Source organism: Nanorana parkeri, unplaced genomic scaffold (assembly GCF_000935625.1).
Source record: "Nanorana parkeri isolate BGI_ZX_2015 unplaced genomic scaffold, ASM93562v1 scaffold2, whole genome shotgun sequence".
Taxonomy (NCBI): domain Eukaryota; kingdom Metazoa; phylum Chordata; class Amphibia; order Anura; family Dicroglossidae; genus Nanorana; species Nanorana parkeri.
Genome location: NW_017306270.1, coordinates 1,361,012 through 1,380,302, shown reverse-complemented (window position 1 = coordinate 1,380,302; position 19,291 = coordinate 1,361,012). Strand labels below are relative to the sequence as shown.

Below are 19,291 nucleotides of genomic sequence, written 5' to 3'. Positions count from 1 at the left end.
AAAAAATAAAAACCCCAGTGGTGATTAAATACCACCAAAAGAAAGCTCTATCTGTCCCCAAAAAAGGGTATAAAATTCATTTCAGTACAGCGCTGCATGACGGAATAAATGTCAGTCAAAGTACCACAGCGCTGAATACTGAAAAATGGCCTGGATTGGAAGGGGGTTTAACACCCCGGATGTCAACTGGTTAAAGTGGATGCAAACCCAGATATTTATCCCACCTTGTATAGACAAGGCACACCAACTCATTATTACTTAATTAATAGTCTCAGCAATACCATTTTTTAAATCTTCATTTCTTAGGTCATGTGACCCCTTTTCTTCTCTACAGCGAGCTGAGCAATACTGAGGTCAGAGTCCGGCCCTGGGGGCGGATCATATGCTTGACTAACAGCGAACTCCGCTCTCAATAGCCTGAAAGGGAGGGCTTGAAATAGCGTACCACGTCACCAGGATATGACCCACTGCGGCTTAGCCCAGCCCCCGAGCCTGGTTTTTCCAAACCGTAGAGATGAAATGTGGTCACGTGACCTAAGAAGTAAGCTATGTCTAGTAAGAAATACACTGCTTACTAGAAGGGTTGCACTGTGATGGCAACACTGCAGGGGTTCTCTGAGGCCGCAGATCACTGCCACAGACAAGAAGAAAGTCTTAGTGAAGGGCAGGATCAACGGGTAACTTCTTTTAGAGGAAAGCCTAATTAAGGTAAAAAAAAAAAACTGAGGGCACAGAGAAAGTATAAAAATATTAGGAAGGTTACATTTTAAAACATTTAAGTTTTTAATGTTTAAAGTAGTCTAAATGCCCTTTTTACTTTCCTAAACCCATGATCCTCCTGTACCGAGCCTTCTCTTTTTCTTTGTTGGTCCTTCTTTGTGTGTCCATGTCACCGCCTGAATGACATGAACACTTCCTATTGGCTGCCAGCGGTGGGGTCCTTTCAGGATCCAGAAGAGTAGTGACATCAGCATGAGGTGACGGTAGGGGATCGGTGGTCTCATGCGCATCTGCAATGCTGGATTAGCAGTCCCTCACACCCCAAAATGGCAGCAACAAGGGACATGGATGTGGGACTTAGTTGAACATACCTTGCTTCAGCAGGTAAGAATCCAAAAAAAGCTTGCAGGATGAATTAAAGAGGGCCGGAGGGGGTTTTATATGTTGCCTGAGTTTTTTAGGTACCACTAGAGTGATATAGGGGCAACCAGCTAAATTTACCCCATCCCTACCCCCACCCCCCCCACCCAGTGTTATGGAGTGTCGGAAGGGTGATAGAAGAGAGAAATATAAAGACAGACAGCCTTTAATTTTGACAGAGGTTCTAATCCTTCCCCAATCTTTTATAATTAAAAAAAAAAACAGTTTGCCTGGAGTTTGCACTTTCAACCACCAGTTCTTTCATATGTTTTATTGGTTGGTTTTTATTTTGGCTTTTCTGATTCTATTACCTGACATTTCTAGAGGAGGCCTAGAATGAGATTTCCCTTAACACCTTTTATATGAGTGTTGGTCCTGTTATTAGTCATTGGTATGAACTGCCTCTTTCTTTCATGCAATATGTGCCCTGTTGGGAATACTTTTTTAATACGGGCTGTATAGCTTTATATAGTTACTGTAGCTCTATAATCTTTGTCAGATAGTGACAGAAATACAAATTGTTTAAATACATTTGATGTAATAGGTTCTACAAGGTATTCTGAAAGTTGAGCCAGCTATAAATGATGCATTTAAATCTCTTCAGAGCTGCCATGATTGATCTGGACTATAAGGGCTTTGCAGCTCCAGGCGTTGCAGTACTTTATGTTCAGAACTTCTTGTCCTGGAGAATTACAGTTCTGCAGCATTTATTTAACTCTAAAAGCTTCTCTCATGGTGGATATACAAAACCATTCTGTTATTTTTATTATTTATATACATATAGTGACTGAAAGGTTCAAAGGGCTACTAGTGTTGTGTTAAACAACACATAGAAAATGTGTCCCATTCTGACTTGGTAATTTTAACTCGCCAAAACCTAAAGAATCTCCACATACTATAAGGATGGACACCTTCCGTTCTGGTACATGATTACCCCTTTTCCATGGAATATCTTATTGTGGAAATGCTAGGTATAAGCTGAATGTTTGAGGGAATCTTGCAATATGTCTTGGGGACTATAATAGAGTCAATGGACTGCAAAGTTCTGACAGTGACGAATTATATGTTTCTATTTATTCCATGAAACATTCAAATTCTTAAAGTGTACTAACAAAACTGTGCCCATTTCTTCAATGGGCTGAATACAATGCTGAAAAACAGCACAAGTTGGGGAAGTCGCAGAAAGAAGGATCTTTTAAACACATTTTCAGTATTTTTAAATCTGCAACTTTCCTTAAAATAATTCTGCCTAAAAGTCCTTGTTGAGACACTTCCTGTTATAGGGTGACAATACTTTTTCCCAGTCTCCCAATTATGCTCCTGCATTGTCATCTGGCCTTCCAGTGAAGATTCCACCATCAGAGCCCATTCACAACAGGGTGGCTGCAGATCGGCGTGGTTTCCACGCTGATTTCAAAAGGGAGGTTTTGGGAGTTTTAATTGCGCTTCAGCACTGAAACGCAGTTAAAAACACCCAAAACCGCACTGTTTAGCATGATTCCATTGAAAGCTGTATGGAAACTACACTGCATGGCAAAAAAGGGTCAGGGAGTAGTTCAGGCGGGGGGCGGTTTGGATCGCGCTGGGCCAAATCTGTGCGGCCGAACTGCCCCGGTGTGAACAGGGCCTTAGGAAACTTGTCCTGAGAAATTACTTGAGTGCACGTAGGCAGAAAGTGGCTGCAAAAAAGGCACCACGGAGATAGAAAGAAAAGAATGAAAGAATTTGAAAGGTTTTTTTTTATATAATTTATAGCAATATTTATTCTACAGAGTGCTTTGACAAACCAAATGTAGTGGCCCTGCCTTATGCAGTTGTGGTTCTTATAAAGTCAGAATGTATTACTGATAGGCTGTGGCTCACCTGAGCATTGGTTTATCTATTTTTCAGGGTTCTGAAGCTCCTCTCTAAGCCCAGAGGGTTGATTTCCTTTGCCTGTTACTTTCATGGAGGTTCCAGTAAGCAGTGTGAGAAGGTCAATCTCTGAATTATTAATATTTATCTGACCCAGCCAATTTCTGAGAATCTGTGTTCAAAGGGATGGCTCAAGAAGATAATAAATGTTTGGGAAAACCTTTCCAAAATTCTTTCTCCCGGGACTTCTCCCTGGGAGGAGGCCTGTGTAAAGAAATTCTGTCAGGGCCTGGCCTCTTTATGAGCCATGTGCTAAGGACCTTGGAGATAGCTGGTTTGTACAGACATACTCTTGCCTGAGTTGGGTTGTGGTGGAGCTGGCTGGAAGCTGCTGTCTGGATCTTGGAAGAGGGATGTTTGCCCAGGGGCTCAGGTATTTCTGTCTGCCTACAGAGGCATAGAAGTCAGATTCAGGAGCAATAAAACATGGTGACTGCTCCTAAAGGTTCATATATCTATCTGGCTGCATTCTGTCTATCAGTATTTACTTTTGGAGGCTGTTCTCATAGGGACTACTGCTGATACAGAATTTCTGTCCTTCATTTTTGTTCCTTGGGTATCCTGCCCTTCTAAACGCTCTGTCTTGTATTTGAGAGCTGAAAAAAACATAAAAAGACCATAGAGTTTGGAGTCTTTTTTGCCAGAGGTTAGTTGGTGAGCTGTTGGGTCCAGATACAGGACAGGTAGCCATGGAACAGGTAGAAGAACTTAAATTATCAGTGGCTTCCTAGAGAGTCACTGCTACACTAATATCATTCATTTAGGATTTCCTTCTACTTCAATGGAAACCTATACAAAGAGTTACGTGAAGTATTTTATTGCTGGCATCTCATTCTAACATGAAAGCTAGGTACTCACTGTTACATTGATCTTCTGAATTTATTAATATCTCAGTCACTGACCTGGAACAAGCACAAGGTCAGATGTTCTAAATTCACCCTGGCTTCACTGGAACTTTGCCTCTGCAACTGGTCTTGTATCCGTCCCCTCCTGTAGTTTTCTGCCCTCCAACAGGTCTTCCCTGCGCAGGCTATGTACAGGACTTTGATTATGCCACTGCTACTTTTATAAGTCAATACTGGGTTTGCAAAGGTATTTGGTGGGCTCAAAATTGATTTATATCCATTGTTGTTATTAAGGAATATATTTAAGTGAAAGTTTGTGTGCCCAGAGTTCGGCTTTAAGGGCATTGTCTAACGTGCAGTAATTTCCAATAACCTGAAATGAAATAGTCATACACCAGCTATTACTGGTTTAACCTCTGTGAGCTGTTGTAAGTGGATATCATTGTTTGCCCTGCCATGTAAATTATTTAATTATTATCATTCATATTGTAATTTTTGATGGTAATTAAAAAAATAAAAGTATACTCAACATCATCAAAATATCAAATAACAAACTCCATGCAAACTGTAGGCAGCTGCTAAAAAACAGAAATTAGTAACTTGCCTGACAAATTGCCTGAGGTACATCATGTCCACAAACACATAAAGGTTAGAACAGTTTGAGTTGAGCTGTTGAAGTGATAGATCTCAAAACATACAAAGCTACCTATAGCAAAGAAAAATAACATAAAGAAGAATTTTCAGATTTTGGCAAATTGAACTATAACTTTGCAGCTTTCTGTTCTTGTTTTTTAAACAGTCACATAGCGGCATGGGCTGCGGAGAACAGTCCTACCCTGCATGTCATTTCGCAGTGACAGCTGGGGAGCCACCAACGCAATTTTAAATAATTAAACACATTAACAAACTCTGTTCTAAAACCTATCTACAGAGATTTAATCAACTTCTCATCCTACCCAAAAATCTCATTATGCCAGCAGGTTTTGGATAATTATGCGTTATATGGGTATATGTTTTATCCCATACATGTGGGTTGGTCAGGTTAGTTTTAGTATCTGTTGTGCAGTCCCTACCACATTTCATTCACCTGTCATAAGGGTAATATTAAAGATGCAATTACTGATCTCCTCCTAACAATTGCTGGTTGCCTGGCTTGCATACTAACCTTATGGCTTGAATAGTTTGAGTCATTGATCCACAACAAGTATACGTGTAGCACTCCCCCTTCCCGGTCAGCGCTATCCCAATACAGAATAATGGCTCTGAAGGGGCGATCTACAGTAAAGTGAAGTAACGGGTCTCCCTAGGGTTGGTTGCTACGGGTCACGACAGCTCCGATTCTTCTTGTCTAGGAATACATTTGCTGGCTTCTGCCCATCAGCACTTAGGGGTCTATTCACTAAGCTGCCGAGGGCAGCCGAGTGAATGACCGACCTGAAGTGAAGTGAGCCGAACACTGTTCGGCTATTCACTTCAGGCTGGTACGGCTGATTTCAGCCGTACATCGGCTGAAATCAGCCGTACATCGGCTTGCTTCGCGTGGCTTCGGGTCGGCCGAACATGCTCATCCAGGCAGATGTAGACTCCATTACTTTTCAGAGAGAGTGTGGTTATTGCTTCCATACACAATAGGTCGAATTCCTGACACAGCAATACTTGAGGTAGAAGTTACTGACCCTTATCTTTAGCAGTATCAACCACTAGACCTGCTGCCACCAGGCTCCAGGGTGATTTCATAGCTAGTCCCCAGACTTTGAAGCCTAGTCAGCTTAGGCAGTCCAGCGCAGCCTCCCCGCAGGCTGGGCCTGGGCAGGAAGAGAGAGCTCATATGGCCCACCCCAAGTATTTATCTCCTCCCCCAGCATGCCCTGATGGCTATCGTTCAACAGTAATTGGCTGGAGAGAGATATCTACTCCTAGCAATCCCATTGGTTGCTCTTTTCTATCACCAGGGCACACCCTGCAGCACCTCTGACAGCAGACAGATGGCAAGCAATGATAGATTGTTTAGGGGGAAAGCCACATGAACCAAACTACAAATTAGTATCAGACCACATACAATCTATTAAACACAAGATTTAATAGCACCCTTTTCACCAGGGCACTACATACAGATCAGAAATTCTGATATCATATGATGCATACTTGTGCAGGTAAGTAAATCAAAGTATTGAATCCAAAGAATTGAAATGGTTGGCAGGCAACTAGAATTTCCAGAAAATAGCAGCTGCAGCTGATGGAGTTGTTCCACGACAGGTTTCCTTAAAAATTATTCTGTGGTTGCTTTTATGAGATGAGTTGGTAAAGGCATATATGTGTAGATCAAGTATACATTGAATGTCAGGCAAACGCATCGCAAGCAGTAAAAGCAGTAAACGTTAATATCTGTTCTATTGCAATAGATGAACAAGGAGTCATGGAAAACTCTCTAAACCACATGACAGAGTGGAATCAACCTCTACAGACTCATTTTGTTTTGTCACATGGATAATTAAAGAAATGAACCCTGTACCCCATTGATGATCTATGTTTCAGAGGGTTTGGTTGCCAAGCTAAGTAGCTGCACCCTTGGTGGGCTTCCCCTATAGTACACGTTTCTTAATCCTATGATCACCTTTTTTGCTTTTGCATTGAAATTAAGTATGAACCCTGACTCCTAGTTGGTACCCTTCAACAAACCAGTGCTTTCTGGGGAAACACCAGTGTAAGATGGCAATGCCAATATTTAAAACAGTTAGATACCTACTGGCTATATGTGGTAAACCTACCACTTCTCCACACTCAGCCTTTATCAGTCTTTATTGTCCCTATTATGAGGCAGCCTGAGGCATTTGCCTTAAGTGGCATCTCATTGGGTCACGTGGGGGTGCCGCAGGTGTGCTTTCAACCGCTTTCTGGCCAGAGCTTCCCAGGTTGCTAAGTGATCTCAGCAACCTGTGATGCGTGGCCTGGCTCCCACCCAGCTTACTAACATCACTTGTTACCAAAAGCTAAGGGGGACGCTCTGGCTGGCATTCTGCCCAGCTCCTAGCAACCAGTAAAGTCAGTGAGCTGGGCAGAATGCAAGGAAGAACTACCATGCACCCCATATTCACACCCCACCACCTTTTCCCCCTTTCCTGGTTACAAGCCTCAGTCAGCGAAAAATGTGGGGACCCCCCTGGTAAGTAACCTCTTATTGCAGTGACATGCACCATAGATCAATGAGACATTCACCCAGGGCTGCCATTAGAAATCATGGGGCCGCATAATCCCTACCTGACAGGGCCTAACTAAGCGACACACAGTCCAATGCAGCATCATGCTTTCTGCACTCTAATGTGTATAATGGGTATGGAGTAATGTTCTCTACTTTAGTAAGACCAGAGTCCAGTAATTTTCTTCAAAACCTTTCTTGTCTCAACAGTACTGGCCCATTTGCTTCTTTGCGGTGCATTAAGGCATCAAATTCAAAATACAATGAAAGTATGAGAATACATATTTTGCACACCAATACGTTTATTTATAGTCATATATTAAGAGTATGGGAATGCAAAATATGTATTACCATACCTTTATTGTATGAGTGTAAACTTGTTTTGCCTGCCTAGTGCCTGATATGCATGACTGTTGAGCTACTTTGCTGTCATGTAATCATTACGTGACTGCGAGGTGGATCAATAGACATATACAGTATATAGCAGGCACTAGGCAGATGACACATTTGTCCAGGCTATGCATTGCTAGGTGTGTTACATTCAGTATATGTCTCCTCCACTTACTCATGCTGGAACTGACTCTTGAGTCTCTGTGTGCTCATGGAGCATTTGTATGATGTAGGTGACCAGTTTGATGGACAGGCTCAGCCCTTAACAAGTTAGCGGCCTGGAACAAGTATGGGAGGGCTGCCTATACTCTATCAGCAGCCCTGATTTACACATGCAGTGTGACTCCTTCAGTCCTCTTCTTAGTGGGCATTCTAACATTTAGCATAATGCTTTGTTATCTACTGCTACTACTATAAAACAGAACACAAACTTATGCTTGGCAGTACCCATCTATGTTCCTTCAGCCCTAATACCGTTCCCCTCACAACCCTACAGCTGATGGACAAAGTTGACATATGGACAACTTTAATATATTCCAAAAAAGGAGCACCCATGTTTCTGTTATATTGCTGTTACAATTGATGCACCCACATTATGTTGTCTAACATTGGTCTGAAAAATTTTTCTGAAAAAAAAAAATCTAACCCATCCAATCAACTTGTCAGATTTGCAGACTTAATAAATAAATAAATGGTGACTGAAAGCATACCACTTGTAAGTGATTAGGATTCCAAGGTGAGGTTCTTCAGATAATCTCCAATTGCCTTATACATGATTAAATTCTAGAAGTAATTTTATGCCTTCAGAATCTTTTCTTGGATAAATTGTGTCCCCATGCTGTACATCTGGTAACTAGGAAAAAAAGAAATTACTGCATAGATATCAGGGCTGATCCTATCCTACTACGAGACCGGTTATAATCTTGTGTCAGAGAGACATGTACTAATGACAGCTTCTCAGCATGCCGCCACCTTTATCCCTTATTACCCACTGCTCCACTGCTATTGCTGTAGTCACATGTGTTTTCAAAATGAGCGAAGAGTACTTCAGATCCCTGATAAATATAGTAAAAAGTTTTGAATCACTACATGAACAAGGACACCGCACCCCTAATATAGGTAAACAGAGAGGAATACACCTTAAAAGCCCCATCTATCTCTTTTTTTGCTGTTTACCCTGATAAATATAGGTTGATTTCATTTTCTTAGTCACATGACTCTTCTCGGTGGATCCTGTTTTTTCAGTTATTTAGCATTTTTTTTTACTTAGAGTTGTTCAGGTGAACCCTCTTTACTCTGCTCTCCTTTGGGAGTATAAGCAAAGAAAATGCTAATCTGGTTAGCATAATTCGTTTTGAAGATGAAAAGTCACAAACGGGCTGTTGTAATCTTTAAGGGTTATTCACAAAAGGGTGAAGAGATTGGAGAAGGCAGGAGAAGTGAACAATCTAGGCCAGAATAGCTGATTTGCACAAATTCTCCAATTCAGCTCACTTTCCAGTTCAGCTATGTTGTCCTAGATTGTTCACTTCTCCTGCCTTCTCCAACTCTTCACCCTTTTGTGAATAACCCTGTATATTTGTAAATTGTTATAATAGTGCAGCCATACTGCTGAAGGATAGCTTTGTGTTCTGTTATTTCACTTGCATTCTCTCTGTCCCAGGCCAGAACAGTAGAAGGGCATGGCTGTGTGAGCCTTAGCCCTAATGTTCTGTTGAAGTAGTGGATAGATGTCAATTAGAAAAGCCTTTAGTTTTCTTTCACAACGTTTTACTGAAAAGGTTGCAAGAACATGCAACAGATTCGGTGACAATCCTATTATCACAAATATATTAATAGCACAAGAGAGTGTTCTTGGGTTTGATTAGAGAGACAGAGTGTTGAAAGATAATTACTAAAGGTCCCCAAAGAAGCATCTCTTTCATTGTAGTTGCTGTGTAGTCAGGGGATACATAAGAAATGCTCAGCACATAGCATACAATCCTTAGCATGGAAGGCTTTATGTGCTATAAGGGAAAGAAGGAACAATAAAAAGGAGATATATGTAGAAAAGGGTTAGTTACAAAGTTACAAAGAAGTAAGAGTAAAGCGATATGAAAAGGAGAAATGTAAGATGAGGTAGGGGAAAAAGGAGGGAGGTAGAAATAGTTGGGAAGCAAAAAAGAGAGGGAAGGGGTGGGAACTCCAGTGAAGGGTGGGAGGGGCATAGCGATTTGAGTGATCAGAGTGATCAAATAGCTAACAAAGAGCTCTCAGGGTTTGCATGATTGTCAGCTAAAATAGCCACCAGCTTTCCATTTATCATAATTCCAGTAAGCCTGTTTGTAATGGCCTCAAAGCTTCAAGTGAGTGTTTTCCAGGCCTTGGCAACTTTTAATTTGGTTGTGGTAAAGATGTTGAGAGCAAGCAAACGTTCCAACCAAAACAGAGTAATGATGTGCTTTTTGAGTAGCGCCTTGCATGGGTTTTCATGAACATTTATGTGATGTATGTGTGTAAATGATATTGAAAACCCTTTACTTTTAATCCAAGTAATCCTGACGGAACCTTTGAATTCACAATTTAATAAGCATCTGCTAACAACTCTGAGCCAAGGAAGGATATGGAAAGCTTCTCTGAGGGGCTTCCAACAGCTAGTGAACTAATACCTCTGTTTTCAGAGGGAGAGAATACAACAAAATAACAAGACAAACAACTTTCTCTGAAAGGTAAGATTCCATAACAAGGGTTTTGTGTAGATTGACTCAGAAGAAAGTCAAATGCAGCATGCGTTTAGGTGATTCAAGGATAAATAAGCTTGCATATGGTCTGCCCCTGTTTTTCTTCTGATGTTTCCAGAGTTGTTGTTTATTGCATTTGCATTGATTTGTATGGAGGGAAAAAAGCAGTTCAGGTGCAGCAGAATAGGATACGCTGAGGTTGATTTACTAAAGGCAAATAGGCTGTTCATTTTGTAAAGTAATGTGTGCTTTGTAGGGAAGTTTCCCTTAGCTTAGTGAATGTGGTAAAAAGTCACTTTGCCAAGAATACCCAATCACATGCAAGGAAAATGTTAAAAAAACATTCTTTTTCCTTGCAAATAATAGGATGCCAAAAGCCATCAAAGCTTCAACTCATTCACTAAACAAGAGAAAAAATCCTGTTGCAAAGTGAACAGCCTATGGCAAATCAAGCCCACTGGATTCACCAGATCAGAAATCAAGTCTAACATATCAAAACACATAAGTGAATAGTGTTCCATAAGATCTTAATCAAACTTGGACTGTAGATTCTCCTGGGTGCCCGTATATGTCTGGTTCTCTTAACATTCATGTTCTTTGGACAGAATTCCCTACTTTTTGGAGGCAAAGAGCAGTGCCCAGGGTCATCCCTATAATGAGGCAGCCTGAGACTGTTGCCTCAGGTGGCATTTTTTTGGGTGATGTGAGGGGGAGCAGCAGGCAGAGAGGCACGTTTTGCATTGTGAAGCCTGGACTTGGGGCAGCAGGGGGAGTAAAGTCCCAGGTAAGATGTGTAAGGGCCATAAACATCTATTTGCCCAGCTTTTAGCAACCTGTGGAACTCTTGCAAGCATCCCCCTGAGCTCCTGAGAAACAGCTGCGTCACTGGTCTCCAGAAGCCTGGCTGGACGCCAGCTATAATGTCCCGCCAAGCTCCTGTCAACCAGAGTGTTGCAGGTTGCTAAAAGCTGGGCGGGGGAGATGCAGAGCCTTTACACATCTCCCTGCTCCCGGCTTGCATTATCCACCAGCACCACCCCCCTCCCCCAACACCACCATCCAGCAGCCTCCCTGGCGCCTCAGGAGGCAAAAAGGTAGTACCTCCCCCCGGCAGTACCAACTAACTACCAATCAAAAATATTATTTAATTTCTCTTACTTCTTTACATTGATAAAGGGTGAAATCTTGTTTTTATACAGTAATTGTGATAAACATTAGTATTGCTTATTATCCCGCTTTGTTTTACAAGTCTGCTGGTCTAAAATATGATGAATATCTTTGAAATTAAAATAAATAATTGTAGTGGACTAAAACAAAATTTCAAGGTTTCCATAGTGTCAGAAATCTTCACATGTGACACTTCAAAGCTAATCAAACCAAACATTTTAGAAGGACAGATGTGTTTGGTGACATTTGAGCGCACACAGGTTGTGATGCACACATAATTATATTTTTATACAAACGCAAAGCTGTGCCAAGCTCAAAATAAAAAAATAAATTAAAAGTCTGAAAATAAAACTCTTTTCAATGTCACTTTGTGAAGATGTGTCAGAACACAGGGACACACAGCCATAATTCTATGCGCAGCCATGGCCCAAACAGTCTATTAATCCTCGCAAGGCACCAACAGTTCCTCCCTGGGTTCCGTGAATGCCATTTTGGTCCTTTTCCAAGCCTTTTGTAAATGAATAAAAAATGTTTGTCTGGGACAATGCCAGCATCGATCCTGGAGTTTGGACAAATTAAAAAAACCTACTGATTATTTTACATAATTACAGAGAGAAGAATTTTTCTTCAATATGTCCTTATATAAACCTCATCAGCTAGCTCAGCAGCATACGAAGAGAGTGAAACGAGCCACGGTATTAACATCTTAAGGCCGTGTTATCTGGCCAACCTGCCATGATGGCCTTACTTAAAATAAATTTCCATTTGTTGGAGCCATAGGGAGGCAGGGTCCTTATGTAATCATTAGCTTAAAACTTTCCTAGAGATGAGGCTGTGTATTGGAGGCCACCTATAAAATGATTAAAGGAGATTTCACATTGTCAATTTTCTCTACTGAAAGGTTCCTCTGCCTTGAAGGAAAATGATTGATGTGTCAAAAAAATGTATATTATCTTTCTTTCAAGTAATACTGCAACATAATGTTTTATTATCAGTCCAACTCAAACAGCAAAATAAGGATAGGGTGTTTCAGCTTGGTCTCTCATTTACCATGAGCATTAACATTTTAACAGACAGTTACTGTATATGTTTTTGGTAAACAACTTCATGCAGTGTTCTTGTCTGAGGATGAGCATGGAAACTGTTTTGTGTTGTCATTGGCCATTCTTCTTCTGATATTCATATGAAAGGGTAGTGTCCACATATGCCTACTTAAGATGTAGAATTTTCACATCATAAAAGTACAATAAGCACTGAGTATTTCTGGTAAGCCCCTCTAATTTTCATCTGGGGAACCTAATTTGTTCTCTCTATCTCCTCATTGTCGAAGTCAGCCTTTCTTATCCAGTGTGTATCCCTAGTGTGCTTTCTGGCTCAAAATGTTGTGTTAGTGAAACTGTGATGTGACGGGGGAATGAAAACTGAGATGAAGGGGGCTCCTGATGCAAAGGGTGACTCTGATGTGAAGGGGGGAACATTGACACATGAGAGGGGCACTCTCATGTGAAGGGGGAACCCACTTTTTGTGAGTTTTCGCATGGGTCACCCTTAAAATCTATAACGTTTTAGACTGGGGTGCCATTAAATTTTGCACACTTTTAAAGGGTACCATGAATGAAAAAAGTCGAGAAAGGCTGGTCTAAGTCACTCTTTGCAAGTACTGCTTCACCCTCCAAAAAGTGAGCAATCTTTGAGAGTCTTTCACTTGACTGTTTTTACAAAGTAGAGAGGCCAGCTTCATTGGTAGGGGCTACAAGGACCTTAAGCAGCAAGATTAAGAGTTGGTTTAATAGAAGAGTGCACAGGACATCATACAATGCAATGCTGGTCCTGTCGTTTGGAGTAGAATTAGAGTAGCATACAAAGTTGGATTATCCTAAACGCAAAATAGGTGGGACAGTGGTCGTACATTGTGATGCTATTACCATTACCCATTTCGGTAAAGTTATCTATACTGACCAGCAGAACTGCATAGGAAAACTTTCTATTCCTCCATCAACTGGGGCAGATTGCAAAGATCAGTTCCCCTGCATCCTCTTAAAGTGGCATCACAGATCACCTGACTGTTGCAATGAATTGGGTTTCTGTGGCCAATAAGAGCTATTGGAAGAGGTGTATAGCTCTGCAGGTCATGGAATAAAGCAGTCTCTATATCTACATGTCAGACTCTATCTCAAGGGTGGTCTTTCTATGTTGGGTTCAATATGACAGCCATTCTCTCTGGTTAAGGTAGTTTTTAGGGAGCCTCAATAAAGGGAATTATTCTAATGTGACATTATAGCCACACGGCAAGACTACTTAAAGCACAGTATCCTCACATGGTACTCTTTCTAACAGGTCAGTCTCTTCACATGGCAGTTTCTCCTACAGGCCACAAGAGCTACTCTGCCATATGAGTAAAGTAGCTGCTACATTTATGTTTGGAAGCTTAGGCATTATTAAACTGAGAACATGTAAATCACATGCATATTTTGACTGCACCCACAATCTCCATAGCACATGACACAATGCAGTTTTTTTCCCCAACACATAATGTTTCAGGTCTTTTAAGGTCCTTGTGGTAACTTATCTGTAGATAGATGCTTATCTGCATTTAATGTATATGCCAAGCCAAAAACCTTTTTTTTAGCTTTAGGTATGGTGGGAAAGGTCTATCTATAAGTATCTATATATTGCTATGTAGGGGGCCTGTTAAAGAGATTTTCCCTCCCTCCCTAATCTTGGTGATGAAAGTAAAGGGAAATTCGCAACATGGAAACCGAAATGAAAATCTGATAAGGGGTCTAATTTGTGTATCTTTGTTGCATTTAGAGAGTTCCCCTCACTTCCTGTATGGTAAAAGGTCAACAGGACTGGAAGTGAGGGGGGATTTCTCTAACAGAACCCGGGATATCAGTAAAAACATAAAAGAGATTCTAATCATTGAATCAGTTTTTGCTTCATTACATATTGTATGCATATACCGCGAGCTGTAGCTCGCGGTATACTGAGCTTCGGGTAATGGGAGGACGCTAGTTTGTGTCCTCCCGTTACCCTAAGGAGAACTATGGGGAAAAACACTGACCCCATAGTTCTCCTTTAAAGAATCTACATGTCAGTGAGATATAAGAATCACATCTTTCCTTGTAAATGTCTAAGAACACACTGGGGGGAATTTATCATAGCAATTGCGAGTGTTTGAACAGAATATTTGCACCAGATTTATGATGCTAGTGTAATGTTGTTGATAAATGAGCTTTAATAGACTCCAGGGAAGAAGACGTGGAAAAAAGCTTAACGGTAGCTTCTTGAAGAAGTGGTCATGGGGACTTCTTAAGTTGTGATTGTTTTGTAAGGTGATACTCCAGTTTCATACAGCCCCAAAACAAGTGCAGATGAAAACAGGTGCAAAAAAGTGCAATTGAAAAAGTAGTGCAAGCTATGGTCAAAACAGGGGCAAATGTTAAAAGACAGATTTGCACATTAAGGCCCCGTTCACATTGAGCGGTTCGCAAATTGCGCGTTTGTCGCGCAAATGCTTGCATTGAGCAAGCTTGAATCGCGGCTAAATCCGCTCCAAAAAGGGTCCTGCTATAGCGACGCACGACCCGCGACAGCAGGACCCTTTGCCCCATTGAGAAGCATTGGAGAGCGATATCGCGCGGTAAATTGCCGCAATATCGCGGGAATTACCGAGTGATAAATCGCTCAATGTGAACGGGGCCTTAAATAAAATGATCTAAGAGGCTAAAACTGTCGCAATTGCTTTGATAAATTCCCCCCACTGTATATATACTGTAGATATGTGTGTATGCAAAAAAAATGTATCTACTGTTACAGGAGTCTTACCTGTAAGCCGGAGATGACAGAGCTGGTAATTGTCACAAAACAGGAGCCTGGTCAATTTGCCATTTTCAATCCCCAAGGGAAATGGAGTGATGTGTGTTTCGGTGTTCGTCTAGAATGTGAGAAGTTGTAGTTGAGAACATTAACAGATCCTCTTATTGGCTTGGATAATGCTGCAGGCCAAAACAGATTTTTTCAAATTCAAGTTCTGTAGGTCAGGTCTGTCCAACTTGCAACTTGTGAGCAAACTGTCATCCTGCAAAGTTTATTTGTAATGTAATGTTTGGCAGTTTGTGTACCTGATGAGTCTCTTGAAAGGAATCTGGCCTGCAGGCATGTAATAAGTGTAGTTATCCAAGCACAGATGTGTTACATTTAGTTACTCTGTAAAATAAAATCACCTCTCGGCATTGGGCGTGCCTGTATTTTCTGTAGAACCATTATTGCAGAAAATCTAGATTCTTGAGGAACTAATAACTGCATAGAGGTCTGATTCAAATTTAGTTTGATTATATGTTTGGCCCCCAAAACATATTAGCCATTTTAAATGATGACCAAATACATGGAAGGTCCTTAAAACCATAATCTTCTGGTGGGCTCAAAGCCAGATAGACCCCCTTCAATGTATCTAGCGGGGGTAAAAAGCAGAACTGTGAGTATGATGATGTCTATTAGTTGAAATAAATCTGTTAAATCCATCTTGTAGATTATTATATGCGTGTGGTGTGAAATATCCCTTTTGTATCAAATATGTTTGTACTTGATCTAAGATGGGCTTCTTAAACTATGCTTGGTAGGCCCTGTATTCCCAATTCTCTATTCCCATGCTGTCCAAAACCAACCAGTTCAGATAATTGGCCTTAGATGGATGTTTGTTTACACTCTCTCAGACGACTGTTTGCTTTTATGTAGAAGTGATTCAGGGATGTTGGATGTTGGTGGGGAGAGCAGAGGGAACAGAACATACGTTCACTGATCTCCCCTCTAGTGAAAGAATCCATGAGCAACAAGGATTTCTGCACTTCCAGTTTCTGAGCTGTCATTCCCCACCTGTGGTGGCCTGGGAATGAAGCTGATCAAGCACTCATTGTGGTCCATAGGTGACATTAGAAGTCTAATAAACCCCTGAAGTCCCATTAGAGAGGACCTCTCACCAGAAACATGCTATCACATAGGGAGCTATTAGCGATAACTCAGATTGATGACCTCTAAAAGTTTTCAAAAGAGAACTAAAGCCACATTTTTTTAGTCCTCTTTTAACTAACTCAGTCAGCATCTAACAGGCTGGTGAGATCGGGTATGATGACGGGCCCCTCCCATCCCCCGTCCCCCCTCTACGCATGCATGATGATGTCACACCACGGACGTCATAACGCATGCGCAGCTGCCACACTGGGTGACACCCACCCTGCTGACACCGCTGAATTTGCCTAATTGAAACCTCTCCATGTATCACCACTGTGCTACATAAAATGTCTTTATACATTGCATCCTTCCAGTGCGTTGTTGCCGGGATTACTTTTGAAAAGGTTCCAAGTAAAACAGCATTTGTTCTTATGTAAATAGCTAGAAATCTATATAAAAATATGTACTTTATGTAAATTGGCACATTTAATTGCCAGGTCACACCTTTTTTTTTTATTTTTCTATGTGGATTACATTTGCACATTCCAGCACAACTCAATTCAGCTTCTTTTTTTTTTTGATCAATACTTAATGACATGAATTAGCGACCGGTTGCTGAAATAGTTGACTTTCCCTTGACGAATAGCTTGGTTAAAATATTTTACTTTGCACGGTAATGGACAATTTTCCAGGATAAAGTTAATTATGAAAAACACTTCTTTATTCCGAACGTGTTACGCTCCTTCCTTTGGTCTAAGGTTTCAGACAAGTGTGTTTGTGGATTAATGTCTTCTGGAAAGCAGTATTTTATTTTAATATGACATTAGAGAAACATTAGGGTTGTTTTTTACTTCCTTGCCAAGTGCAGATATTAATTCCAGCCTTTCCCCCCGCTTATGCGATTAGTTTACAGCATTTTCTTGGAAATAGCTGCCGCATTACTCCAATGGCCAATGCTGCTTCCCTGATCTCCTATTTTCTTGGCTGATTATCTCCAGGAATCTGAATCTTCTAATTATTCACGGGTCTCCCGGTATTGGCGGAAAAGTAGCATTCTGCAGTCAGGTGACTCGCCCGGTATCAGACTAGAATTGATAGCAAAGTAATAGAACGCAAATCCATCCTGTGGCAATTTGGCACCAGTGATCGGCCTTAATAGATTTTAAGTAATTTCTCTATTATGGTTCTATTGTCTGCTGATTTATCCACCGTCATTAATTAGAAACAGAGTTACCATGGTTACAGTTAATTGTGTGTTATGAACAGCTTGAGACGTTAACCAATTGCAATCAGCAAATTAATTTAGAAATTCTCCTGGAATGGGAAACATGTCAAAGGCAGAAGATGGATGCCTGGGCTTTGTGAGCCTGCATACTTATTTAGTTTCAGCCCAGAGTTATTGATATCGCAGTAATCAACTTTACCAGCTATAACTTATGGGATATGATGGGCTGTATCAATATTGTTTGACACTTCATATTGCCAAGTCACCACAGTAAAAAATATTCATTAGCTCTATTAATTGTAGAAATGTATCACTGTCTCACCCCAGTGTTTGTGCACTTTATAGTCACTACATATACAGTGGGACATTTATGTATGTTTTCGTTTTTTCATTTAAATAGCAGAGACACTACTGCAGCATCTCACAGAATAGAGAACCATTAGTGACAGTGCCTGCCACCAAAGGAACTTACAGTCAAATGTTCTTACCATTATAAGCAGGGCCAGATTTACTCTCTCTGCTGCCCCAAGGCTATGTTCCTCAATGTGTCCGTCTACCCGCCTCCCCCCCTCCCCCCATTGAGCATGGCAGACCTGCAGGCTGCATACAAGTGATCTCGGCGAAATCGCAGCTTCCCCGCAGTACATTTAGCTCTGCTTGCTCAAAGCAGGGCTAAATGTAGAAAACAACTACCCGCCCAGCACCCGGAACTGCATGTCCCGGGCATCAGGAGATAGGAATTGCACACCCCTGCTGCCCCTCTACTCCCCCTCTACTCCCGGCTGCCCAAGGCCAAGCCTTGGTTGGCCTTGTGGGAAATCCAGCCCTGATTATAAGTACATACTCAAAGTGGCACTAATCTTAAGAGTTCAATCTTAAAAATGCTTTCAAGTACCCTAAAAAAGAACTATGGCCAAACCTTTCTTGTTCATAGTTCTCTTTAGGGTCACAGGACGAAATGTACTAATATCCTCCTGTGACCCCAAACTCAGCATGCAGCAGGCTATTGCTTATATGCTGACAGTGCAGAGATCCACTGCAGCTGGGATGTACCCCAACAATATTGTCGGGGATCCACCCCATTACCTCACAGCTGGCTCTGCCTTTCTAGAGGCAGAAACAGCTGTGCCAGTCAGCCCTGGAGGAATGGGGAGGGGGGATCCCTTGCGGGGAGCGGTGACTGACAGTTACTGCTCTCTGCAGGGAGAAGATCGGGAACTGAGCAATTCAGTGGTATGTGATCAATAGAGCCAGAGCGTGACAGCTTCAGTGTCACACGTTGGCTCTGACTATTGCGATGAGCGTATTTCACATATCCCATAATTCTCTTTTAATTATAAACATAAATGTATCTTATTTGTGTATCACTCGGCTGTAGATCCTCAAATCATCTCTGAATTGGTGCTGACACTGTCCTTCCTTCTGGAAGGTGGCTACTTGTGTTCCCCATGGTCCCTGTGTGTGTTGTAAAGTAGTCACCACTCCAAGATCACTCCCATGATGGACTACAATCTCATGTTTAGTTTACTAATTCATATTGGGATTTAGTCCATCATGGAGTGAGTTTGGAGCAGTGGCTACTCTACAACACACACAGGGACCATGGGTAACAAAAGTAGTCACCCTCCAGAAGGAACGATAGCGAATTCAGAGATCTTTAGTTGTATGATGCACAAATACATTTAATTTTTGTTAGGAATTAGGGTACTTGAATGCATTTTCAAGATTTAACTTCCTAATTTAG

General features: G+C 41.4%; 1 protein-coding gene across 3 annotated transcripts in view; it reads left to right on the top strand.

Annotated features, from left to right (window-relative positions):
* CRTAC1 (cartilage acidic protein 1) overlaps positions 1-19,291 on the top strand; it is a 416,360-nt gene that overhangs the window by 278,716 nt on the left and 118,353 nt on the right. The gene's annotated exons all lie outside the window — the stretch shown is intronic.